This window comes from Piliocolobus tephrosceles, chromosome 2 (genome assembly GCF_002776525.5).
Source record: "Piliocolobus tephrosceles isolate RC106 chromosome 2, ASM277652v3, whole genome shotgun sequence".
Taxonomy (NCBI): Eukaryota; Metazoa; Chordata; class Mammalia; order Primates; family Cercopithecidae; genus Piliocolobus; species Piliocolobus tephrosceles.
This window is the reverse complement of record NC_045435.1, coordinates 56,197,930-56,224,008: the sequence shown is the minus strand read 5'-3', so window position 1 is coordinate 56,224,008 and position 26,079 is coordinate 56,197,930. Positions and strand designations below refer to the sequence as shown.

The following is a 26,079-nucleotide window of genomic DNA, read 5'->3' as shown; positions in this document are numbered from 1 at the left end:
CCCCAACACACACACGTAAATCTATAATAATTAACACTGTACTTCCCAAGTCCTGGAACAACAGATGCTGTCTTTTGCATCATGTCTTTACACTTGCTATTCCTTTATTTAGAACATCCACCTCCTCCTGCGTTCACTTGACTAACTTTTACTGATCCTCCAGGTTTTAGTTAAGGTATCCTTTCTCCTGGGAAGCTTTATATAACACCCTAATCTAGGTTATGTGCTCTTTATCTTTTAGCACTTAACACACTGAAATTATTTTTCTCTCTGTATCTCTCTCTAGATTGCAACCTCCATGAGAGCTGGGGCTGCTTTACTTGTTCATTTCATTCATCACTCTGTTCCCACAATTGTTAAATTCAGTAATCCTTATTACTTAGAAACAGGCACAAACCACAACAAAGGAGTCAATGGCATAGTGTAATTTGGGTGTACTGACTCTCAGTGCACCACACTGACCATGGTCTCAGTCAAAAATATTCATCATCCACCATGTCAAAATTCCTAGTATTGTGTAAGGCATTATAGGACTTGGACTCAGACAACCTTGGGCAATTCTTTTTGGCCTCTCTGAAGTTTTTTCTTCATTTCTTAAAGGCATTAAGCAATACCTATACCAAAGTGATATAGGAGAAATAGATTATAGGAGATAAAATGAAAGCATTTTGTAAATCGAACAATGATACTCAACATATACATATATGTATCCTTAACTAATCCATGGTGGCCAAAGTATATTGGCTTATTTTCATCCATCAGTGTTTTCCACTACTATCAATTTCCTACATTTTCAAATTTATTTTAATTAAGGACAGGATAAATACAAATTACCTTTCTTTTTCTTAAGTCTAAAACCCTTGTTTTAAAATCCTCATCATCTAATATCAATTTTATTAAAAGATTCTCAAATAGTTGCTGTGCATCAAAATAAAATTATTGATTCCTTTATTAAACAAAAGATCTGTTTTAAGTCCACATTAGCATTTTCAGATTTAGTTATTTCACCTGAAACAAACAAAAAACAACAAAAATATCAGTGGAAACAAAAATTTCTCAATGAAATATTATAAATAGCCAGGATGTATACCACAATTAAAAGGCATAACTTTTCAGGAAGATTCTTTATTCTTAAAAAAAAAAAAAAAAAAAGTAAAAACAATGCTATGAATTTCCAGAGGTGGAAGAGCATATAATAAACATTGTTTTATTCCCCTTTATCCAAAATAGTACAGTTGGTCTTTGAACGATCTAGGGGTTAGGGATGCTAGCCCACTGTGCAGTCAAAAATCCAAGCTTAACGTTTGACTCTGCCAAAACTTAACTACTAATAGCCTACTGTTGACTGCAAGCCTTACCAATAACATCAACAGGTGATTAACATATAGTTTGTATGTTATATGTATTACACACAGTATTCTTACAATAAAGTATGCGAGAGAAAAAAATGTGATTAAGGAAAATACATTTATCGGTATATCTCAACCCCATAAGTTTACAAGATGAATTGTGTCTGAAATGGCAGGCAGCTGCAGCTGCAGACCTCCATCTGTGGTACATATCAAGCAATTCAACTTTTTTTCTAATGTCATGACTTTTCTCTGCTTCTTGGGAGTATTTCCAGAATTGCATGGGGCCCATAGTGTTACGCAAGGTATTGCACTAAACACAATGAAAAATACATGAGAACCTCAGAGATCACTTTTTACTGTGATACACAATTTTCTGGAGAGACGGACTGCTCCTGCAGAGATAATTAGCATCACATGACATTTCAAGTGGATATGCTTGAGCTCATGGTAATAGTGGCAGGAGGTGGATACAAAATTATTACAGTACAGTATGTACGACAGTTAGTTTTACGCAGTTACAATTTAATACTGCATCTTTGTTGTTTATACTTCTATCAACTACAAATGGTGCCAAGAGGTTGTTTGTATGCATGTTTTAATAAATTTTACATTTTTATAATAGATTTGTGTATATTTTACAGTAGTAAATGATAAAATAGACTAGTATCTACATATATGTTCTGCATTCATGATAGACCTAAGTTTTTCTTAATTTTTTCAGTATTTCTAGGCTACTTGGTTCATTTATTTTTTCAAATTGTCACAAATGTCCAAAAATTTTTCTAACACATCAAAAAAATTATTTCAATTATTAGAAATTATTTTTTGAATTTTTTTTCAAATTATTGAAAAAATCCACCTGTAAGTGGACCAACATAGTTCAAACCCATGTTGTTCAAGGGTCAACTGTAAAATAAAATCATGAATATAAATAGTATATTTAAATAGTAAATATAAACGGTACAATCTCGATAAATGTTTATTATGATTGCTGTAGTTATTTATACTGTGTTAAATAATGTATGTTGAGCTGAAATAGTAAGACCAAGGACAACTAACTCGTTTATGCCAATTTCAAAAATCTGGACCATTAGTAGCTAAACTCTGCAACTGTTTAAAATATTAAAATGAAAAACCGGTTAAACGGAAAAGTCAAACCCTGGATTCCCTCATATCTATATTTTTCCCCCTGTGAATCTCATCTGACTAGACCTCATATGCTTTCAATAATTTATTTTTAAATTTTCATACATAACATCAATCAAATGGCTGCTTCTCCCAACAAGGAGCTATGTGTGGGCAAATCACTGACTTTAGCAAACATCCGACAGTTAATCAAGGGGGTCAGGATCAATCAGCTATTTGTACATATTTTAGATGTATGGCATCGCATACTGCGTGCCGTCATGAAAGGCTCACAAAAAGCTAGTCACGTCCTGGTAAAACATGTTGTGCGATAAACAGACCATAAACAGAAACCATCACTGGCACTTAGGGGCAAACTCCAGCTGGGTTTCTTTATCCCTAATCCCAGTTTCAGCTGCAGGTTTTTTCCAGAAAGAACAGTAGTTTGATTTACTCAACACTGTAGAAGTCAGGGTGTGGTTATCCTCTAAATAGTATTACAAATAGATTTTCTCTGAACTCCTGTAGCAACAGGATCTGACAGTGGTTACTGGTAGGAAAAGGTGAAATTAAGATCAAAATAAACGTCTACAAAAAATAACAGCTTTTAAGGACCACCTAGAGACAATGGAGGTAGGGGTATTTTTGAGACCAAAACTCAGAGTGTAACACAGCACAGAACATGGATACTTTTCAAGCTTTCAACACAGTTAACAGTTGAAGAGTATCTGGTTTTGCCAGCTCTATTACTGTTTTATCATGTTATTCCAATACACTAATAACCTCCACAAACACAGATCAATCACGTTTCCTTCATGATCATTAGAAAAGGACTAATTATAAGCATAAATTTAGAAAAAAAAATCAATGAAATGCTTCCTTTAGCTTTTCTAAAACACTAAACTAGAAAGATTTGTAAAGTAAGACTGAGCAGCTTTTTCTAAGGCAGGGATCAATGGGAGTGTACTTAATAAATGAATAATTGCATTCCTTCTCCCCGGCCAGCCGACAGAGTGGAACTCGACCTCTGTTCGGCGGGCATGCACAACCGGCTGGCATGATGTCTGCGTTCCCCTCCTATGAAAGGATCAGCTCTAGTTACATGCCTTGTGTGCGGCCTGAAGCCTGTAACCGGGTTTACGAGCCCACTAGGTGCCAGGCACTAAAGGTGACACAGATTTCACCTCTTTTCATTACCTTTGAAGGAAATTCTGTGCCCCGATAAGGAAACTGGGGCCAAGCTCGCATAGGCAATGCGGCCGAGATTGCCCTAGGGCCCCCAAGCCAGCGTACAAATCCACAGCAGTGCTCGCACCAGGCACCGGCTCCCAGAGCAAAGGCGTGACTGGGCACCTAAATACCCACTAGGCAGGTAGTGACTGCGACATTAACTCTTTTCTTCTTCGCCACTCTCAGGCTGCAAGCCCTCAAGAAAAAGGGAAACTGAGACGCAAGCCAAGTGGCTTTCCAAAGGTCACAGCTAGTAGCGGGGCGAGGAGGGCCTCCAGGCCTGGTCTTTGCGACCCTCAACGACCATCTGTAATAATGCCCAGAGCCTCCGCCAGGATTCCCCAGCCCTAGGTTCCCGCAGCCTTTGAGCGGAAAGGGCCAGAGCCTGGAAGCTCCCCCTCCCGCGTGGTTTTCCCGTCAGCAGCTTTCGTCTGCAAGGGAAAGCGGCGGCCCCACCCGCAGACAGCTGCGAGGCACCGCGCCAAGCGTATGCTGCCTGTTCCCAGGCACTCCCTCCTGCGCCTTCACCCTTTTGCCACCTCCGCCCTCGACCGGGCGCCTGCGCGCCCCGGCCCGTGGGCCAGCGGGCAGTCTACTCACGTGGGCCTCCGCATGGCCCAGCGACGCCAAGGGCAAGGCGGGGCCTCGCGATCGCCCCGCCTCCCTCGTGCCCCGCCCCCTGGAGGGAGCAGGGGACCCTCGGCAGGCGCGGGCACTTGCCCGCCCAGCCCGGGACTCTGGCTTCGCCGCGTGCGCGTGCGCGTGGTGGGGGTTTGGCTGGGGGCGGGATGCGGTCAAGGCCGCCGAGGCCGCAAGCTCTAGTGGGAAGGCGGCGTGCCGCGGCCGGCTTCGGTGGAGGAGGGGGCGTTTCCCCCGGAAAAGGAAGGAAGTGGGTGTCACGGGCCGCAATACGGCCCCTTTGGCGTCTTGAGTGGGAAATCACAAGATACTGCTCCAGATTTTCCCATTTTATGGCTAAATCCAAATGACTGGGACCCCCCGCCCCATCATGTCAGAAACTTCAGCAGTTCCTTCCACCAAAGCTCAACTAGTGCTGCACGCGCCTTGGTAATCATGGGCATCATCTATGAAGCTACTGCTGTGGCCAGGGCCCCAGTCGTCCTGCTGAGTAGCAAGCTTTGAGAGACGGTGTCCAAGGCCACCCTGCTGGTCAGTGACCTGCTCTAGAGGCTAAGCTAAGGAATGCTTAGAACTTTGATATTTAGATTTCTTACATTAACTTAACCCAGTTAACAGGTTTGTGGGGGCATTTTTTGTTTTTTTGAGACTGAGGCTCACTGTGTCACCCAGGCTGGAGTGCAGTGGCACAACCTCTGCTCACTGCAGCTTCTGCCTCCCAGGTTCAAGCAATTCTCTCACTTTAGCCTCCAGAGTAGCTGGGATTACAGATGTGTGCCACCACACCCAGCTAATTTTTGTATTTTTAGTAGAGACAGGGTTTCACCATGTTGTCCAGGCTGGTCTCGAACTCCTGGCCTCAGGTGATACACCTGCCTCGACCTCGCAAACTGCTGGATTTACAGGCGTGAGCCACCGCACCCGGCCTTGTGGGGTTTTTTGTTTGTTTGTTTGTTTTTAGAGACAGGGTATTGCTCTGCTGCCCAGGCTGGAGTGCAGTGGCCTGATCATAGCTCACTGCAGTCTGGGACTCCTCGTCTCAAACGATCCTCCTGAATCAGCCTCCTGAGTAACTGGGACTACAGGCGCGTGCACCATACCCGGCTCATTTTTAAAAATCTTTTTATAGAGAGGTCTCGTTGCGTTGCCTAGATAGGCCTCAAACTCCTGGCTTCAAGCTGCCCTCCCACCTCGACTTCTCAAAGCACTGGGATTACAGGCTCTGAGAGCCACCGCACCCAGACACTTACTGATACTCTTATGCAGCTTTCTGGTGGGTAGTTTTATTAAGAAAAGAGAAGTCTATATCCAGACCGTGTCACCATATTCAAAATAAAAAATCCCTGCCTTAGGTGAGTTGTGTGTGTTCGGCGAGCATGCACAACCATGGGTTCCTTGAGAACACAAAGTTTTTTGTGATTGTTGTTCTTAACATTACATTACTTTGAAGCTGTCCTGATGGAGTGTGGTGAGATGGGGCATTCCTGGGACAGGACTAAAGTGAACATATGTCCCACATTTATCACATTTGGCGGCATTTAGTTTTGCTTGATTGTGAGTTCCTGTGGATTTTTTTTAGGTTGATTCCTGGGTGCAAATACCATAAGGAAGTAGCTCCAGATCTGCTGTTCAACCCCAAAATTTCACTTTCTCATTAATATGGAATTACTGCTACTCCTGTTTTTCCCATCTTATGGTGGGTAGTTTTACTTCAGATTATCATCAGAAGGTAAAGAGAATGGGAGGATTAAGGAACAATGAGAATTGAACAGATAACAAAACCTTTACTGCTTTGAGATCTTCAAGTGCTGCTCCCTCCTTGCCGCCCTCTCACCCAAAAGTTTTAGAACTCAGTGACCGTTCACAGATTGACTCAAATCTTTGCTCATAACATCTGAAAGAATATTCTTCCTGTATTTGGATTTGAATTGCCTAAGTTGAAATTTTGGCAGAATGGATGCATTGGAAATTGGGGAGGAGGCAGTCTCAAGGTATTAGGGAAAGGAGGGGATGATCTTGGCTAGGAGAGATAACAACAAGAGTTTAGAGAAAGAATTTTTTTAAATGAGTGAGTGGCAGATCTAACCATGTTCTATGATTTATTTATTCATTTATTTAGAGACAGAGTCTCATTCTGTCACCCAGGCTGGAGTGCGGTGGTATGACCTCAGCTCACTGCAACCTCTGCCTCCCAAGCTCAAGCGATTCTCCTACCTCAGCCTCCCAAATAACTGGAATTACAAGAGTACTCCACCACGCCTGGCTAATTTTTGTATGTTTATTAGAGATGAGGTTTCGTCACGTTGGCCAGGCTGGTCTCGAACTCCTGACCTCAAGTGATCTGCCCACCTTGGCCTCCCAAAGTGCTTGGATTACAGGCATGAGTGACCATGCCCAGCCTCTATGTTTCATAGTAATGGTAAGCTACATTCTTGAGCATAAAGATTTCTATATTATTTATGGTTACCAAAAACATTACTATGTCCTCACTTGGGAAATCTTTTTAGTTAAACTAGGCCTGAGAATTCTTGACAATAGAGTAGGAAGGGCATAGGGAGGGGTTGAGAGCTTAATGACAGAAAGATAATCTAGGATTGGGGTAGATCTCAGTTCCAGTTCTTTTAGTGTCTCTGTAGCATACAAGTAACTAGCTAGCACCAGGTATACAGAGGCCTGAACCTGGGCGTGGTTGCTGAAATTCCTCAAGTGGATGCAGCCAATAAGGGCTCAAATGCTATGTCTAACTTAGTTGCCCAAATTAAAAAACACCAGATTAATTTACTGAATTATGAACTCAAGATAGAGACCCTGTGCACCTAGCATAGATATTACAAATTGAATCTCATCAATTACTGATCAAAGACAGCTCAGGGGGCCCCTATGGCAACTTGTGGTCCTCCTACAATGAAGTTTTTGAGAATACTTGCTGAAAGAATTGTATATTTCAAAGTAATAAAGCCCATGGTTGAAGAGTTTTTAAAATGCACCCCCCCCCCACCAAAATCTGTTTCAGTTTACTTCAGAGGTCTCGTTTTGCAATATTGGATTCAGATTGTTTGACACAACATTTATAAGAGATGTTCTACATTATTTTCTCAAAGCCTCGTTTCTAGGATCTTTCTCCCAACTTGTTTTGTAACCTAAAGCTTCCTACTCCCTGTAAAAGATAATACCTTAGCTGAAAAAAAAAAAAAAAAAAACAGTATTTTAATCTCCCACCTTGTGAGGCTGAAGTAGAATAAGTTGTAACAGGAAGAGAGTCCTAAAGATAGGCCTCAAAAGCTGAGGTTGTGCAATGGTTGATGAGGGAGATGTCACACCAGTCCACAGTGAAAGGTTAAATAGCAGCCCAGAAGAGCACAAGTGGATAATTCATACATTGTGTTTCTGTTGACATCCCTTCCTCTCCCACCTTTTAGGCTAATGTAGGTTCTGCCTTGATCAGAAGCAAATTTTTAGAACTAGACAGAATCTTGGAGCTTATGGCTCATTTTGCTCACCTGTCCTTTGAGCAAACTGGTTAAGCATTTTCAGGTGACTTGGCCAACACCGCAAAGCTAGTTATTGGCAGAACCAGAATTAGAACCACTCCCTCCCTGCTCAGATGCAATTGTTCTCTCCTTTTCTCTCCAAAATGGCCACCATCAATTTCTTCCCATCTTGTGCGCACATAATGTCACACAATTCAAGAGGTGGAGTCTCTTTTCCCTCCCCTTGACTTGGTTTATGATTTCATTTGGCAGTGGAAGGATACAATGAAAGTGATGTTCTGAGACTTCCAAGCTCAGGTCATAGAGGTCTGGCAGCTTCCGCTTCCTCCCTCTAGGGGGGCCAGCCTCCATGCTTTAAAGAAGCTTGGGGAGGATTAGCGCAGTGGTTCCCGACTGTAATCCCAGCACTTTGGGAGGCCAAGGCAGACAGATCACCTGAGGTCGGCAGTTCGAGACCAACCTGACCAACATGGAGAACCCCATCTCTACTAAAAATACAAAATTAGCGGGCATGGTGATGCATGCCTATAATACCAACTACTTGGGAGGCTGAGGCAGAGAATCACTTGAACCCAAGAGACAGAGGTTGTGGTGAGCCAAGATCGCACCATTTCACTCCAGCCTGGGCAACAAGAACGAAACTCCGTCTCAAATAAATAAATAAGCAAGCTTGGGCTAGACTTGTGAGCGATAAGACCAGCGACCAGCACACGGACTCAGAGAGGCCATGTAGAGGAGCAGTCAAGTGAGTTCAAGCCTTCTTTTTATGTTGTTTTTGTTTGTTTTTGAGATGGAGTCTTTCTCTGTCACTCAGGCTGGAGTGCAGTGGTGCAATCTCGGCTCATTGCAACCTCTGCCTCCCAGGTTCAAGATATTCTTCTGCCTCAGCCTCCTGAGTAGCTGGGATTACAGGCACGCACCACCACTCCCAGCTAATTTTTGTATTTTTAGTAGAGATGGGTTTCACCATGTTGGCCAGGCTGGTCTCAAACTCCTGACCTCAGGTGATCCACCCACCTTGACCTCCCAAAGTGCTGGGATTACAGGCATGAACCACCGTGCCTGGTGAAGCCATCCTGAACTACCCAGTGGAGATCTACCCCAATTCCTGACCCAGCGAATCATGAGAAGTAGGCAACAAAAAGGCTGCTACACCCTCTGCCTTTTTATTAACTTGATGATCATAATTAAGAAATCAGGACGTAAGACTTTAGTTTCAAAAGTCTTGTTAGGAGACCCAGTCAGCCAACACTTACTTCCATGTCTGTCAGCAGCTCTTATCAACATAATTTTCTGCTTCAACTCCAACAATAAAGCTGTTATTTAAATTACAATTCATTAATTTGCGGATCAAATGACTCTACGGGTATATTCACTTATACTTAGCATTTGGCTGTAACAAAGTTTTTTTTTTTTTTTCCAAATCCTAACGTTCTGCTTATCTACTGCTATACAGCAGACCAGCAGAGAACTTCGTGACTTAGAATGACACTACTTATTTATTTATTTATTTTGTAGAGACAGGTTTGCGCTATGTTGCCCAGGCTGGTCTCGAACTCCTAGGCTCAAGCAATCCCAGCCTCCCAAAGTGCTGGGATTACAGGTGAGTGACGGTGCCCAGCCAACACTACTTATTTTGCTCACCACTTTGCAATTTGAGCAGGGCTTCATGAGGATGGCTGGTGTCTGCTGCCCTCAGCATCAGCTAGGGCTGGCTTGAAGGCTGGAAGTGAAATAATTTGAAGACTGGCTCTCTCTTGTCTGGAGGTTGGTGGTGGAAGACTTCAATAGCTGGAGTCTAGAACAGTGGAGTTCCTCAGGGATCTCTATCTCTATCATCTCTACGGAGCTTTTCCACACAGTATCTTCAGCATGGTGGCTTCAGGCTGGCTAGTCATTTTACATGTTGGCCAGAGCTCCCAAGACACACACTCCCAAGAAAGCGATCCCAGAAGAAGATGTATTGCGCTGTATGACTTATGCTCTGGAAGTCATATAGCAACCCTTGTGCCTTGCCATTGATCCACCCATATTCAATAAAATGGACTATCGGCCCCACTTCTTGAAGTAGGAGTGCCCATATCACACTGTTAAAAGGGCAGGTGGCTGCTGCCATATTTGGAAAATACAATTCTGCCTTGCCCAGTTTCCAAACTCTGCATCTGAATTTCATGCTAGGGATAAAACTTGATAGAAAAACTAATTCCAGCAGCTTTGATTGCTTTAAAAAAATGCCAATTGCAACACTTAACATTAATTCAGTTTCCTTATACATGTCTTGATTTGGAGGTGCAGTTCATCTCACCCTTCCCAGGGATCTGGATTCGAACTGGGGAGGGTAGAATGTGGATAATCTATCATTTTTGTTTTTGTAAACCTTTTTTTTAAAAAGTAGATTTTATAGCCTGCAGTTGACACACACAGAATTTTCATCAAGGTTGAGACATTATGAATTTAATCTGACAGCCACCTATTTTCAAGAAAATTAGTTGTATATGCTCTGCAACAAGTTTTGGGTAAATATTAATAACATATATTTCTACCTGCATGTGTATGCGCACATACCCACTCATGTTGTATCTCATTCCTGAAGGATTTCCAGCTTCTCTGCCCAGTTTGCCTGGCATTGTTTTCCTTAAACCTGGCAATGCCATACCAAAGGGATATGATGCCTTTTTAACTGCTGTCAGCAACACGCAAATGGTCAGGGCAGGAAGTAATGTGTGCAGTACCTTTCTTTAATTCCAGTAGAATCATATTAAGGCTGAAATTTAATTAGCTACATTGGGGTTTGTATGTGAACAGCAAAACTAACATTTCTATTATTGTAAAAACACGCCCAAGGACATATAGCAATTGGATAAAAGCTGCTATGCTTGTGTGGCATTTTGTAGTTATGGCATAGCTTCTTAGAATTATTACAAATAAAAATAAATATCCAATACATTTATCTATTTCTTGAAGATTATTGTGCCTATGTGAAGTACTTCTCTGTCTGTGGTCTGGCTTTTAAACCTTGCTTTTCCAGCTTACTGTCTTCTAGAATTAAGTTCGCTAAACTATGTTTTCATCACAATCTGAAGACATGATTTTACGAGTCTTTTAACATTGACTTTCCAGACTATCTCTGTAGATTCCACTTGGAGGTTGCCAAATAGCTATATTACTGAAAACTTTGGTATGTATCAAATGTTTGCATTTTAAATTATCTCCTCAACCATGTGATTTCAGAGATTTTGGTAGTCAACTGACTCCTATCATTTTGTGTCTGAAAATTAAATGTATTGCTAACAGAACCCATCAGTGAGTAAAGAATTTGTATGTCTTTCTTTTTATTACACATGCCAGTGCAAAGAAAAGAATTCTTTTATAATGTGAATTATCCCCCTTTGTTTATCGGGAATTTTTCATTTTCATAGTTTCTCTCAAAGCTGAGCAATCCAAGAATATTTTTGCAAGAAACAACAATAGAATGAGGACTGAATGTGTTCCTAGGAAACATTTGAACATTTCAGTTCATTTTAAAGGGAATGAGTTTGTTTTTAAAATTGTTTGTTAGGAAGAAGAAAATTAGATTAAATGCCAAAGAATGGTAAAAGAATGCTGTGAGGTGACATTAATTTAGAACAGAAAATGTAATTGCTAGGAAGAAATGGCAGAGTGCATCTTTGTTACAGGCTGATGGGAGGCATTACTTTTCAAGTAGATCTAAAAGATAAGCCTCATATAAAGCCACTGGATCAACATATCTCCTAGCTAAGTAAGACTAGGGCCAGCCAGCACTGTATGGTGTGAAGGCCTATATGCCCCTTTAGCAAAGCTACATTAACCAAGGAAGCTGAGCCTTGAAAGTAGCTTTCACAGACTACCTACTCACAGAAATTCTCAGAGAAGTAATTTGCATTTAGAAATGAGAAAGTTACTGGAGTTATTACAATTGTTCTTCATCACTTCCCCACTCCAAGCCCCCCAAAACAGTGAAAAATGATTTGAATCTACCCTGTTAACATTCAGCTCAAGTTGAACTTGAAGCCATTAGCTATGTGACTATATAGAATATCTGACAATATCAGATCTTTGGGGGTTCTCCTAACCCCACAAGAGCGGCTCAGGGGGTGTTTTACATTCCCTGTGTGTTAGCTCCACCCTAAGGAAAGGGCCCAGGGAACTCACTGGATTCCCTTTTCCAGTCTTGCCATTAAGACTGCAATGGAGCCGGGCGCGGTGGCTCAAGCCTGTAATCCCAGCACTTTGGGAGGCCGAGACGGGCGGATCACGAGGTCAGGAGATCGAGACCATCCTGGCTAACACGGTGAAACCCCGTCTCTACTAAAAAATACCAAAAACTAGCCGGGCGATGTGGCGGGCGCCTGTAGTCCCAGCTACTCCGGAGGCTGAGGCAGGAGAATGGCGTAATCCCGGGAGGCGGAGCTTGCAGTGAGCTGAGATCCGGTCACTGCACTCCAGCCTGGGCGACAGAGCAAGACTCCGTCTCAAAAAAAAAAAAAAAAAAAAAGACTGCAATGGAAACTCAGTTTAAAATGAAAGAATTACTTGTCATTCACCTAATCTCTTTGAACACTATTTTCTTCTTTGGTAAATAAAAATAATCCCACATGCCCTACTTTTTCATAAGAGTGTTGTGGTTTAAAAGAAAAAGACAGTAAGTAATGTGAAGTGAACATTTGGCATAATCTAGCCCCTATAAGCACATTCTATGCATTGTCCCACCAGATCTTCATCATAACCTTAGGAAACAGGTACAGAGGTAAAACTGAGGCTTAGAGAAGGTCAATACCTTGCCCAAACCATATCTGGTAAGTGGCAGAGCCAAGATTTGAGCTGTCTGACTTCAGATACTAAACGATTATACCTCTAATATAACATATATTAAAAACAACTATCAAATGGTAAAGTCCTAGGCAAACATCAGATCTCACTATTATTAAAACTTCTTTTCTCTGAATCTTTACTTAAAAATTACATTATGTGACCGGGCACAGTGGCTCATGCCTGTAATCCCAGCACTTTGGGAGGCCGAGGAGGGCAGATCACAAGGTCAAGAAATCGAGACCATCCTGGCTAACATGATGAAACCCCATCTCTACTAAAAACACAAAAATTAGCTGGGTGTGGTGGCGCACACCTGTAGTCCCAGCTACTCAGGAGGCTGAGATGGGAGAATCGCTTGAACCCAGGAGGTGGAGGTTGCAGTGAGCCGAGATCGCACCACAGCACTCCAGCCTGGTGACAGAGGAAGACTCTATCTCAAAACAAAACAAACAAACAAAAAATTATATGTGTGTGGGTTCATATATCACTTTTAAAGTTTCCTTTTTTGTTGATTTTGGTGAGGGCAAGATGTTTTTATGCAGATGATTTTTATGATAGTAATATATGCCAAAAATATATGGTCAGTGAAGAAAATGCAGAAAATACATAAAAGTCTAGATTAAAAGAAGAAAACATGTGATAGCAAGTCAAACCCAAAAGCATGTTGAATAAGCAGTAACCCACATTTCTCCCCCCAAAAGTAAGGTCATTATAACACTTTTCTCAGAGGAAGAATAAAATATATTAGCACCATGCACACATTGTTCGCACTGCGATATTTATTAAAGGAGGGTCAAGTGACATGTTGACCATAGCATGTTGTCATAGCTTGTCAGCTATCATTAGAAAAAAAAAGAATTGTAAGAAAAATTAAATGAATAGATTAGCCACAAAAAGCTCAACGTAGGTAAGATTTGGCAGACACCTCAAGACTCTAAATTTGCTAACATTACTAAAGATTCATTTCTAGAAAATCCAGATCTAGAAGAAAGATTCCCATAGTGTAACAGTTTTCATAGGATGCTTTAGAATGTATTTATTTATTGAGACTGACCTGAGAATTGATTCTGGCAAATGTTCATTTTGGAAATACAGCAAAGGGTCGGAGAATTCCTAGAATTCAGAGGTGTACCTTGGACTTTAGAGGGACATTTGAGGCAGAAATGTGAGTAGTATGCAGGAGACTGGACTCTGAACATGAGAGGCTCTCATTTAAAAGATTATTACTAGAAATGAGCAGTCAAGAACGTCTGTTTCTGTGCTTTTAGTAATTGTTGGAAAGAAGAAATCTCAGACATAAACCACGAGATTCCAAAGAGCAGAAAAAGAATCCAGGGAGCCTGTTAGGTAAGATATTCAGAGATGAAAGAATCTCACCATGACTTCAAAGTATGTGCCCCTCACCCCATTCCTCCTGAAAACCAAGGTGTTTTGTCATTTCTGTGCTATATTGATTTCCCTTCTAATTTCAACTGCATTCACACCTGAGAGGAACAACATTTTTTTTTCTTTTTAGGTTAGATGGGTAATGTGCCAATGTGGGAACAAGGTTCAGAGGGTGGCACATCTCACACATGTCATGAAAACGCAATCGTCATGCCACACATGTCATGAAAACCCAATCGTCATGCTCATGAACTACAGAAGAATCAGAGGAATGGCATTTTTCAATTGCTTCCCTAGACAGGCTGTCACCTATAAGGCCCATCCCCAGATCCAGAGGCTGCAATGAACCCTCTGAAACTACTGCTTTGTCGTTCAGACCTAATCTTAGCCTTTCTCTGTACCACCTCTGCTTCCCTCTATGGCATTTTCAGCCACTAACTCAAGAAAGAAAAGTTCCAGAAAAAAAAAAAAAAGATTGGTGTGAAACACACACACAAACACCCCACACCTTCGAAGTGCCCCCAGTGACAAGTTAAGTAGTCATCCGAGATTAAGTAAAAAATTCCTGAATCCTGCAAGTCCTGTCCTTTATCCCTATCTAAGCATGAATAATCCAATTCTCTGATTCCTGGAAAAATATAGGCAATATGTAGAAGGAGAGAAAAAAACTGACTAGTCTTGTTCAGAAAAACTTTCCTGGCCAGGCACAGCGGCTCACACCTGTAATCCCAGCACTTTGGAAGGTCAAGGCAGGCGGATCACCTGAGGTCAGGAGTTCGAGACCAGCCTGGCCAACATGGTGAAACCTCATCTCTACTAAAAATATAAAAATTAGCCAGGAGTGGTGGTGGGCACCTGTAATCCCAGCTACCTGGGAGGCTGAGGCAGGAGAATTGCTTGAACCCGGGAGACGGAGGTTGCAGTGAACTGAGATCATGCCATTGCACTCTGCCCTGGGCGACAGAGTAAGACTCCATCTCAAACACAAACAAACAAACTTTCCTGAGCTGACAGTTCATGTTGTCATTGTGTCTGAAATTTTGTGACCTGAGTCATATTAGACATTTAATATACACTTAAATATTACATGCAAGGGAACATACATTTTGTCACCCACACAAAATAATTTGCCTAAAAAATAGAGACAAAGTCATTCCCTTAAGTATAGAAGGTGCTTAGTAAATTCATTAATTACAAAAAAAAATCCACAAACCCTAGAATGAAATACTTAGAAAAGGATTAATGTAATTGTATTTTATTATACATGAGCCGGAGTAATTTGATTTTATACCAGTTTTATTTTCCCTTTTAAAAAATGTATTTTCAGTTTTCATTTCTCACATGCAGGCTTCATGAAGAACCACTAAAAGGGAATCAGAGAGATTCACGCTGCCCAGGCAACAAAATCAGCAAACAATGAAAACCAAACTAGGCGTTGATGGTTATAAACAGAAATAAATTGTAATCCCTGCTTTTGTTGCTTTGCCACAGAATCATCACCTGCTGCCCACCATTACATTAATTCTTGTCCCTCATACTAGCAACTTTACAGCTGCTCTGTCTCCTTCCACCTTAGTCCAGTGATTTTGGGGGAGGGGGGGAGAAATGGGGTCTTGCTATATTGCCCAGGCTGGTCTTAAACTCCTGGGCTCCAGTCATCTTCTCACCTCAGCCTCCCAAAGTGTTGGGATTATTGTGAGAGTTACCTCAAGTAGGTTGTTTCACTATTGTGCAAGCAAGCCCAAAGATGTACTATTTTGAGAGGATAGAACATTTAAATAAGCATAGCATTTAAATCATCCAACCTTCTAGTCCCAATTTTGATTCACCCATTTCCTTATTCTTAGAAAAAATTCACATATGGGTCAATCATATCATACAAGAAAGTAATTCAATGCTCACAATTAATAAGCTTTAAAAAAAATTGGACATTTTCTCAGTAATGCTTTTTTTCCCTTCTTTTAGATTATTAATAAAGATCTACACATTTACTGAGGAAGTATTTAAAATTAATTTTGACTTCATATATTTGCATTTATACACGTTGCTATTTATGGGCAAAAACTATTCAATGTACAATCAGTAATATTTTTCCCCAACGGATGAGTTTATGTTTCCACTGAAGAAATTAAACACGCACTTTTGATGTATTCACTCTAATTTCAGGATCGATATTCTGAATAAAAATACCCTGTCCAAAACTTGAAGAGTAACTTTGACTTCTTTTTTAATTTCAATTTCATATGTAAGCTCCACCCAGGACGAAGTTCTGCTCCAGGTTCTGATAGTACTAAAATTGCTTTCTCTTTTCTCTAGAGTACTACATAACTCTTACCTAAATGTCAAATAGTCATGGTATTCTTATAAATACCCTTGTTTACAGTAAACTTAATGTATGTTTGGAAAATAATTCATTAAACTGTAAAATGCTAGTGTTGACGACCTCCGTGGGAAGAGTGAAAGAGTTGATTTAGGATTTGGCCATTTATAGTGACAACCTAGCAAAATAATCAAGAAAAAAACTATTCAAAGTTCCCGTCCCATTGATTTCATTTACAGAATGCCAGCTAGTTCCAGTGCTTCCCTGTTTCAACGAATACTAATTTCAAGCTTTTCGAACAGACATTGCTTCAGGAAACTCAGGAATAAAACATGAGCAAGTTATCCGGTATCAAGTGCAGGCTACGTGCCTGATGTCTGCAACTGACTCATGAGATTCTGGTGTCTCAAGCATATCTATTTGATCTCTTATTCTCAGCTATATAATCTTCCAGATTAAATTGCACCAGAAATAATCTGTGTACACCCCACAGAGAGTAAATAATCAGACATACCTCTGCTCTTCCCTTTTTCTACTCTCGCACATGACTTTGCATGTGATTATGTAAATCCTGCAGGCCTGATATTTTCATTATAATCCTGCAATTACAATTATATAACCAGCTTGCTGTCTCCAATTAAAAATATTTTTTTTAAGTGACAAAACTGCCCTACAATAAATGCAACTTACGGTGAAGTGTCCCAGCGATCACACTGGGAGAGTCAGAAGCAGAACTAAAACACCTTCTTCCAACTCTCTGCCCAGTTGATCCATTTATCCCTTTAAAATACATTATGTAGAATCAAAAAATATTTCTGGTCTGAGTATACGGAGGTTCCCTGGGATTTAGGGGATTTCGCTTGAAATAGATTTTTTTTTTCCACAAGATTTCAGCTTTTGCAGAATTAGCTCTGATATGAATAATATTTTCACATCATTTCAAACGCATTTAAATTCCTAAAGGTGTTGCTCAAGGAAGCAACTAATGCAAACTTTGTTAACAGGAAAAACCATGTTTAAAATAAAAAATTAAGCACGGCAGGTACCTAAAAGGAGCCTAAAAACAGAAACAGAATGGAACATTTCTAAGAGTTGGAACGTGTAAAAATATGTATGTTAAAAAAAAAGAAAGTTCAGAAATAGATCCAAATATATGTGGGATAAAAATTGCATTATAAATCAGAGTGGAATGAAAACAGGGATAGTTCAATATTTGATATTGAGCTACCTAGGCAGCATTCTAGGGGAAAGCCTATCTTATAGGCCAGGCCAAATTTCAAATGAATAAAAAATGTAAAGGGAAACACCAAAACCTACCCAAGATCTAGGAGAAAAACAGGATGCTTTCTTAATGACCTTGAATATGGTAGATCTTTTAAATTATGAGTCAAATCCAAAAGCCATAAAAGAAAATATCGGTAAATTCAGGTACATAAAAATAAAATTTCTGTGGCAAAAGTCACCTGAAGCAAGTCAAAGACAAATAAGATAAGATAAAAATATTTGTAATTCATACTACTAATAAAGGTCTTATCTTCCTAATACAAAAGAGCTTAAGTTGAGAAGAAAAACACAAAGAGCCCAATAGAAAATCGCACCAGAGGAAAACAATGGGAAAAATTAGATACCATTTTTCATTTGTTCACACACACAAAAAAAGTTTGATGACATCAAATGGAAAATATTGTTCTGTATTACTGTTAAATGCATTAAGTTACTATAAACTTTATGTAGGGCATTTTGGCAATATCTACCAAAATTACTAATTATTCCTTTGGCTAGCAATTCTACCTCCACGGATATATTTGTGAAATGACCCTACATAAGATTATTCACTACAGAAATGTTTATTGGAAACAACACAAATATTCATCAATTGGAGACGAGTTAAATAAATTATAGTAGCTCCATATAGTGGAATACTATATAGTTGTAAACAAGGAGAAAGGGAAAGGGTCCATGTACTGATTTAGAAAGATCTCCAAGAAATAAATAATATTAAGTGGGTGGGGAGGAAGCAACGGCACAACAGTGTCTGCAGTATGCTACCTTTTGCATAAAAAGAGACAAGAAACACTGTATTAAGATTTGCATCAACCCAATACTACCTAAGAAAAAAAGATTTGTTGGTATGTGCTAAACAAACTATGCTTACATGTACACATAATAACATCAGGGCCAGGTGGCTCACACCTATAACCCCAGCACTTAGAGAGGCCAACCCGGGGGAGGATGGTTTGAGCCCAGGAGTTTGAGATCAGCCTAGGCAACACAAAAAGACCTCGTCCCTTAAAAATAAATAAATAAAAATTAGCTGTACGTGGTGGTGCACACCTGTAGTTCCAGCTACTCAGTAGGCTGAGGTGGAAGGATCACTTGAGCCTGGGAGGTTGAGGCTGCAGTGAGCCATGATATTGCTACTGCACTCCAGCCTGGGCAGCAGAGTGTGACCCTACCTCAAGAAAAGATAAAGAAAAAAGAAAAGAACATCAGGTGTGAAGCTGTCTGTGTGTGTCTAGGGTGGTTGGGAACTAGGTAGATGGGGAACAGGGTTGTGAAACAATTTTTAAATTTTCAATAATATGCTTATTACCTGTTCAAAATTAAATCAAAACCAATATTGTTCCCTAATCTAAGCCTAGGTGATATTTACTTTACTTCTGATTGTGTATCTCTTTAATGACATATTCTCTAAAATCATATGTTGTGCTAGAAATGTAAGATTAATTAGGTTTGGTTGAAATTCATTACTGAAAGAGTAGGTTACAAAAATTAATCATATTCTTGACACTTCTTACTCAATTTAGGCTTTCTTTGTATAATTCTGTCTTTATACCTCTACTTCAAATATAACCCTTCTATGTTGCTTAGAAATATGTGAGAACATTCACTGATCAAGGACCCTAACCTTGTCACTGAAGAATTTTAATCAATTTGAAGTTTTTATGAGCATATAAACGTGTTAAAGTTTTTTTGTTAAAGTTTCATTCTTTATCACGTGCATGAAGTTCTACTAAAGAAGTTAATTGGCCATCTGCATTTCTTATCTATTTTTCCTCTTAAAGTGGAATATAAAATCCTACTTTTATCCTAGGATGAAAAATCATTCCTTCAAGTGGTAAGATGTTGTCTTCAGTGCATGCAAGGATATTTTCCTGACTGTCTAAGATTCTCACCAAACAACACCATATTTCTTTTAGCGATCTTTTGACTCTTCATTTACTTTGTATTTAACAAGAACTCTTTTTTTCTTTGACATGATTAACGTTTTATTCCAGTTCATCGCAAACACAATTTAACCTTCAGGAGTTCCCTTTTAAAAAGTTTGCTCTTTCACTTCATTATACATCCTCAGTCCACCCTGTAGATGTCTTTTGGAACATATCACATAATTATTAAGTAATTGTGTTATTTGTTGTTTCATGTTTGTCTTCTGGTAGAATTCAAGGACAGCAACCAAATCTCTCCTATTCACCACCACCATGGGTTACAGTCCCCATGCCCCAAGAAATGTAATGAATTGTCTTGTACATAGTAAATTCTCACTATGCAGTATATTTGTTGAACAAATGAATTGCCTTTGTCTTCTTAACATCTTAACATCTATTAAAATTACAAGCTCCTTGAGATTAGAGACCGTTTCAAAGGAGTTGGTTTGGTACATAGCTAACACAGTATAGAACCAAATTACATACTTAATTCATTTATCATGAATGAAGCAATCACACATCACTGGCAACACTAATATTGACAGACCCCATAATCAACATCCTTGAAGTAATAGAACATTGCTGGCTTCACTAAAAATAAAAAAAATTTCAAAATATATTTTGTATCAAATAATTCTGACAATTTTTATGCTTTACTGAGAATATTAATTAACCTTTGCAATGAGGTGTTATCCACTTCCGAGATAGGTTCTATATGACCTACATGAAATACAGTTTTCCTCCAGTAGGCAGTCTTTTCATAAAGACCAGCAAAATAGAGCAAGGGTTGGATACTAAAAGTATTTACAGTATGTACAAGTGGAAAAAGTATATCATCCATTCAAAACTGTTTAATTCTCCTTGGGTTGTTATAATGACAACTTGCTTAACCTGATAACAGATTTTTAAAAATGTAATCATGTATTTATTTTATGGTTTGCACAAGATGTACCTTTAGTACATCCAGATTTTCATAACCCATCAAACAGTTTTTCAGTATGTGTTATGGCAGGATATTCTAGAACTGCCAAGAAAAGTAAATTCACAGAGCTGCCTGCAATTCACTAACTGTAACAAATTAGCATAAGCAGCCCCATTTTAGAAGGCACGGCTTTTACAAGTTACACAGAAAAATAATGTGGGTTTGCATTTCTATCATTAAAAACTGCCCATGCCATGAATGGTTACACTGTGAATATTAAACACAGCCCTGATAAGTCAGTGTAGCTCGTCTATTTGAGGTGGAACTCCTTAATGAAACATTTGGTTATGATCTGAAGACTAACTAGGAAAACTAGCTAACAAGTACCTATTTTTACGGATTTTTTCTACTTAAAAAAAAAAAAAACGCATATCAAATAAAACCTCTCAACACTTGTCAGCTCTCCTGTGAACATACCATATAAATGGACTGGCACCGGCTGCCAGAGAAAACGAAAGGCCAAATTACTCTCTTCCACCCATGCTGTGAAGTTCAGAGAGAAATCTGTCCTAGACCCAAACCACACAGATAGCATACAATGCACCATTTAGCAAGAACGAAAGAATGGATAAAATTCTTCAGATTTCTCTACACAATAGCAAAGATCTTATTTTGTTAGTCACCATCACAATTTAAAAGGCCTCTGGCGGTTGCTCATGGAACAAAACAAAGGTATTTTCAAATATCTAATTTGCTTAAGCTCTGTTCATTCTGGCCAAAACTCCAAAAGCCATAAAAACCGTGGCTGCAAGCTTACCTTATTCCAAACATATCCGCAGTGCAGTCAGTTGCCAGTGTAATACTAAAGAGGTCTCATCAGTACCTAGAATAAAGCAATAAAGGAAGTGAATTTAGAGTCTGGTTTTTGATTCTGGGAAACATGAAACTGTTTATAACCATCTTGGGAATACTATCTTTGAGCAACCTGGGCACTATTGCCTGAGGGTGGGCACTATTGTGAGACCCTGCCTCAGGAAAAAAAAAAAAAATTATCTTTTTACAGAACCAAATACACTCTTGGCCAGCTTCGGAATTTTGTGAATGCAGCTGCTTGGAGGGCAGGACCTTCGTTCATCCCTTCCACTGCAACCGGTGGAGAAGGTTGAAGGGACTGTCAGTGCCAATCTGCTTTATGGTGGGCAAGAGAGTGTGGGGATGGGGGACAGAGATGAAAACTAATTAAGGTTTAAAGAGAAATTAGAAGATGCCTGTCCTGCCATGGACCGTCACAAACAGGCTCTTATTTTTCTGTTGGACTCTAAACTTTAATTTACCCACGTATTTTCTCTTCCTGAAACTCAGAATGTTAGACTTACCCTTCACCCTCCCACGTGCCTCCTCCCCGAGCACTTTCTCGCAGGTATTCCCTATTGAAACGCAGCTGGTTGCCCATGCTGGAAATTTGGGAATGTCCCAGTTACAGCCCTTTTCAATCAATCACCAAGTCCAGGTGAATTTACCTCTTTAATAACTTCAAAGTGTTTCCAGTTTTGTGCATCCCTACAATGGCCACCTAATCCAGGCTATTCCGGTCTCTTTCTTGGATTTTGATAACAACTTCCTAAATTATCTTCCCACCTCCAAGTTGTTACCACTTCTTTTAGTCTCTCTTTTTTTTTTTTTTTTTTTTTTTGAGACAGGGTCCCACTCTGTCACCCAACCTGGAGTGCAGTGCAGCAAACACTGGTCACTTCAGCCTCAGCCTCCAGGGCTCCAGCGATCCTCCCGCCTCCCGAGTAGCTGGAACTACTTACATGCGCCACAATGCCTCGCTAATTTTTGTATTTTTAGTAGAGAGGAGGTCTTGCCATGCTGTCCAGGCTGGTTTTGAACTCCTGAGCTCAAGTGATCCTCCCACCTTGGCCTTCCAAAGTTCTGGGACTATAGGCATGAGCCACCATGCCCAGCCCCCTTCTAGTCCATTGTTTTTACACCCACATCAATTTTACCCCCCACGCTGATCATATCATTCCCAAACTTAATATCTGATATTCAGAGCCATCATGTTTTTTCCTCATCTTATTTTGACCTCGGTTTACCTCGTTTTATCTTGAGCCTCTTCTGTGCACAAACCGCAAAACGCTCTAGTTTTTGGTTGTCTGAGAGCAGCATACCGGATCAAAACCTGGGAACTTTGTATTTGTCCTTTTCTCTCTGCCAGGAATATCGCCATCTCCATTTGCCCAATGAGTCCCACCTCCTCACCATTTTTACCTCTGTGGAAATCCCTTCCTTCCAGAAACGTCCACTCACTTCTGGTGCCAAGGAGCTTCCGCAGCGCCCTGTAGGCGCCTCTACAGATGCAGATAGCTGTTTCCTGTGTTAGACAGCAAGCTCCCGTCAGCTGGGTTCATTGCTCATGGTTGCCTTGGCCTGACAAATAATGACTTGGCCTGGTAAATAATCATTATTTGGTAAATAATGATTACATGAACAAATGTAACTAAGACATCCAGATAGAATCTAATGCATTTCGTGCAACTCATGTGTAGCCAGGTGAGGTTTTCCAGCGGTTTCAGCTTCTATTATAACTTACATTACAGAACTGGGGTGTCTCAAACACCAGATTATAAGAATCACCTGAGTCACTTGACAAACAGCGTCCTGTCTCTTAAAGAGACACACGGGAAACTGGTAAAAGTGAATCTGAAGGAAAAAAACTGGTGATCAGAACTAGGAATAAACTTGTTTTTCACTGCATACCCTTTTGATTTACCTTGAGTTAAAAAAAAAATACACAAGGAATTGAGACCCGTGACAGAGTGCCATCCATCACCCAACCAATACGTGAATTTCTTCTCAGTGTTGAATGCACATAAATGTTTCCATCAGTATTGCAGCCGGCCTTCAAGAGAGCCCTAGGTGATTCTTTATATGTCTTATATATTCATAAGAATACACAAGAAACCAACAACATCGAGCAGCTCCAGTTACGTGAATTGGGATACTGAGAGAACAAAGTTGGGAAAGAGACTTTATAATGACACTCTTTTATATCTTTTGGAATTTCCCATCATTTTAAATGTATGACCTGGTCAAAAAATTTAAAAATTAAACAAAATCGCAGGCTGGGCACAGTGGCTCATGCCTGTAATCCCAGTGCTTTGGGAGGCCAAGGTGAGAGGATCACTGGAGTCCAAGTGTTCAAGACCAGCTTGAGCAACATAGCAAGACTCCGTCTCAACAATAACAAAATTTTGAAAACGAGCCAGGTGTGGTGACACATGCCTATAATCCCAGTTATTTAGGAAGGTAGGATGGCAGGATCGCCTGGGCCCAGAAATTCAAGGCTGCAGTAACTGCACTCCAGTCTGGCAAGACTCTGTCTCTTAAATAAACAAATAAATAAATACACACAGATTTTCAGGCCCATCCCTGGATGTTCTGATTCATGAAGCTGGAGGTGGGGCCTAAAAAATCTGTATTTTTAATAAATTCTCTGGGTAATACCTATGATCATGTAAGTCTGAGGAAGACTGTTAAGGTTGGACTTGACCTTAGAGATCATCTAATTCAGTGATTCCCAAACCAGGGCATCATCCTTGACTTAATCAGAATATCCTGGGAAGGGTGCAGGGAAACCAGTGCTTTAAAAAGTGGCCCCAGATGATTCCAATGCAGGCACTGGCTTACAGCTTGCATTGAGACCCATGACAGAGTGCCATCCATCACCCAATCAATACATGAATTTCTTCTTAGTGTTGAATGCACAGAAATGTTTCCATCATTATTGTAGCCAGCCTTCAAGAGAGCCCTTGGTGATTCTCCCCTCCTGGTATTCATGCCTTTGGGTAGTTTCCTCCCACACTGAGTAGGGCTCACCTGTAGAACCCATAGGATATTGTGGGAATGATGAAGCGTGGCTTCCAACACTAGGCTGTCAAAGATATTGTGGCTTCTCCCTTGTTCTCTCTTGGCTTGTCTGCTCTGGGGAAACCAGCTGCCATGTTACCAGGATGCTTGGGGGCCACATGGTGAGCAGCTGAGTCCTCCTGCCAATCACCAGCACTGACTTGCCAGTTACATGAGTAAACCCTGTTGAAAGTGGCTCCTCCAGTCCCAGGCAAGTTGTCAGATGTCTGCAGCCATGGCTGACATCTGGACTGCAACCTCATAAGAGATCCTGAGACAGAACCACCAAGCTGCATCACTCCTCCATTTCTGGTCCGTTGAAACTGAGTGAAGTAGTAAATGCTTAATATTATTTTAAACTGATAACGGGTTTTTTTTGTGGGGTGGGGTGGGGTGCAGGAGACTTGTCACACAGCCATAGATAACTAATACAATCATATTTTCCCACAAGTGCATTTCTTATCAGTGGCCCCATTTCTGTTTCATCTCCCATCTGGCAGTATGTTCTCTTCCCCAAGCCTGCAAGTAAGGTATTATAATATATTTGCTTTCACAGGTTGAGTGTTAGTTTAGAGTGCCATCATGGGGCTTTCTGACTTGGGCAGCACAACTTCTCAAATACTGTCAGCAGTGTGGAAACTCATCAGTCTTGCTTCCTGTGGTTCTCTGTGGCTTGGCTTGAGTGGATGGGGAAAAACCAAATGATCTTTTGTGTGGTGATGAAGTGCTGAGCCCTTGTCCACTGTAGGCCCAGTTCTGGCATTCTCCATGCCCACTGAGGCCTCTCTCTGACCTTTCCCTACACGTAGAAGGCAGGACAACTGCAAATGCACTTTAGCTTGTGATGTGATGTCTGTGCATTACACCTGCCAGATTCTGGATCTTGACCTGAAAATATTGGTTTCTGTTTTGACAGAGGAGATGGGCATCTGATTTTCATCTGGAAAATGATATGTGTGCAACATTGCCAGTCTCAGAAAGAGTATTTCATATGCAATTACCCTCCAAGCCCTAGGAGGACTTTAAGTCCTTGGAAGGAAGCCAACCTACTCACTGTCCTTGATGTCATCTACAAAGTCAGAATGGCAGAAATCACATTAGACTTCACTAACGAATCATCAGCCAAAGTCTTAAAACAAATATGTGCATTTGCTTCATGCCAGCTCTTCCTTTTTTCTGCCAGTTTCTGATAGTTATGGTCACTTAGCTTTGATCTCACTGGACACCTGATTACTTAAAAAGCCAAAATCCTAAATCCACTGGTGTTATTCTGCTTGCAGATAAAAGCAAAGGTCCATTTGTGAAACATCAAAAGGAATTAGGAAAATGTGGGATGCGTGTTGCTTGGTGTTGCCTAGCAATATGGTTAGGGCACAGGAATCACAGAGAGGATGAAATTCACACCCACAAGGAAATCATATTATTCATAATAAACACACACATGCACATCACATTCTGCAAGAATGTGATAAACTGAGTACAGAATTATAGTCACAAGTAGAATAATCTTCGGAGCACTGAAGAATAAACGTTCTAGTTGATTGGTTGTTTATATTTCAACGTCTACATGAGTACATCACTCACTCCAAGACAAAAGCATTAAATACCTGTGAATGGAGTTTACAATATCTCTCACAGATGTGAGCTCTGTCAATATAAG

At 40.4% G+C, this 26,079-nt stretch overlaps 1 pseudogene; it reads right to left on the bottom strand.

Annotated features, from left to right (window-relative positions):
• Positions 1-14,185: 14,185 nt before the first annotated feature.
• LOC111546991 lies at positions 14,186-14,320 on the bottom strand (annotated as a pseudogene).
• Positions 14,321-26,079: the final 11,759 nt, after the last annotated feature.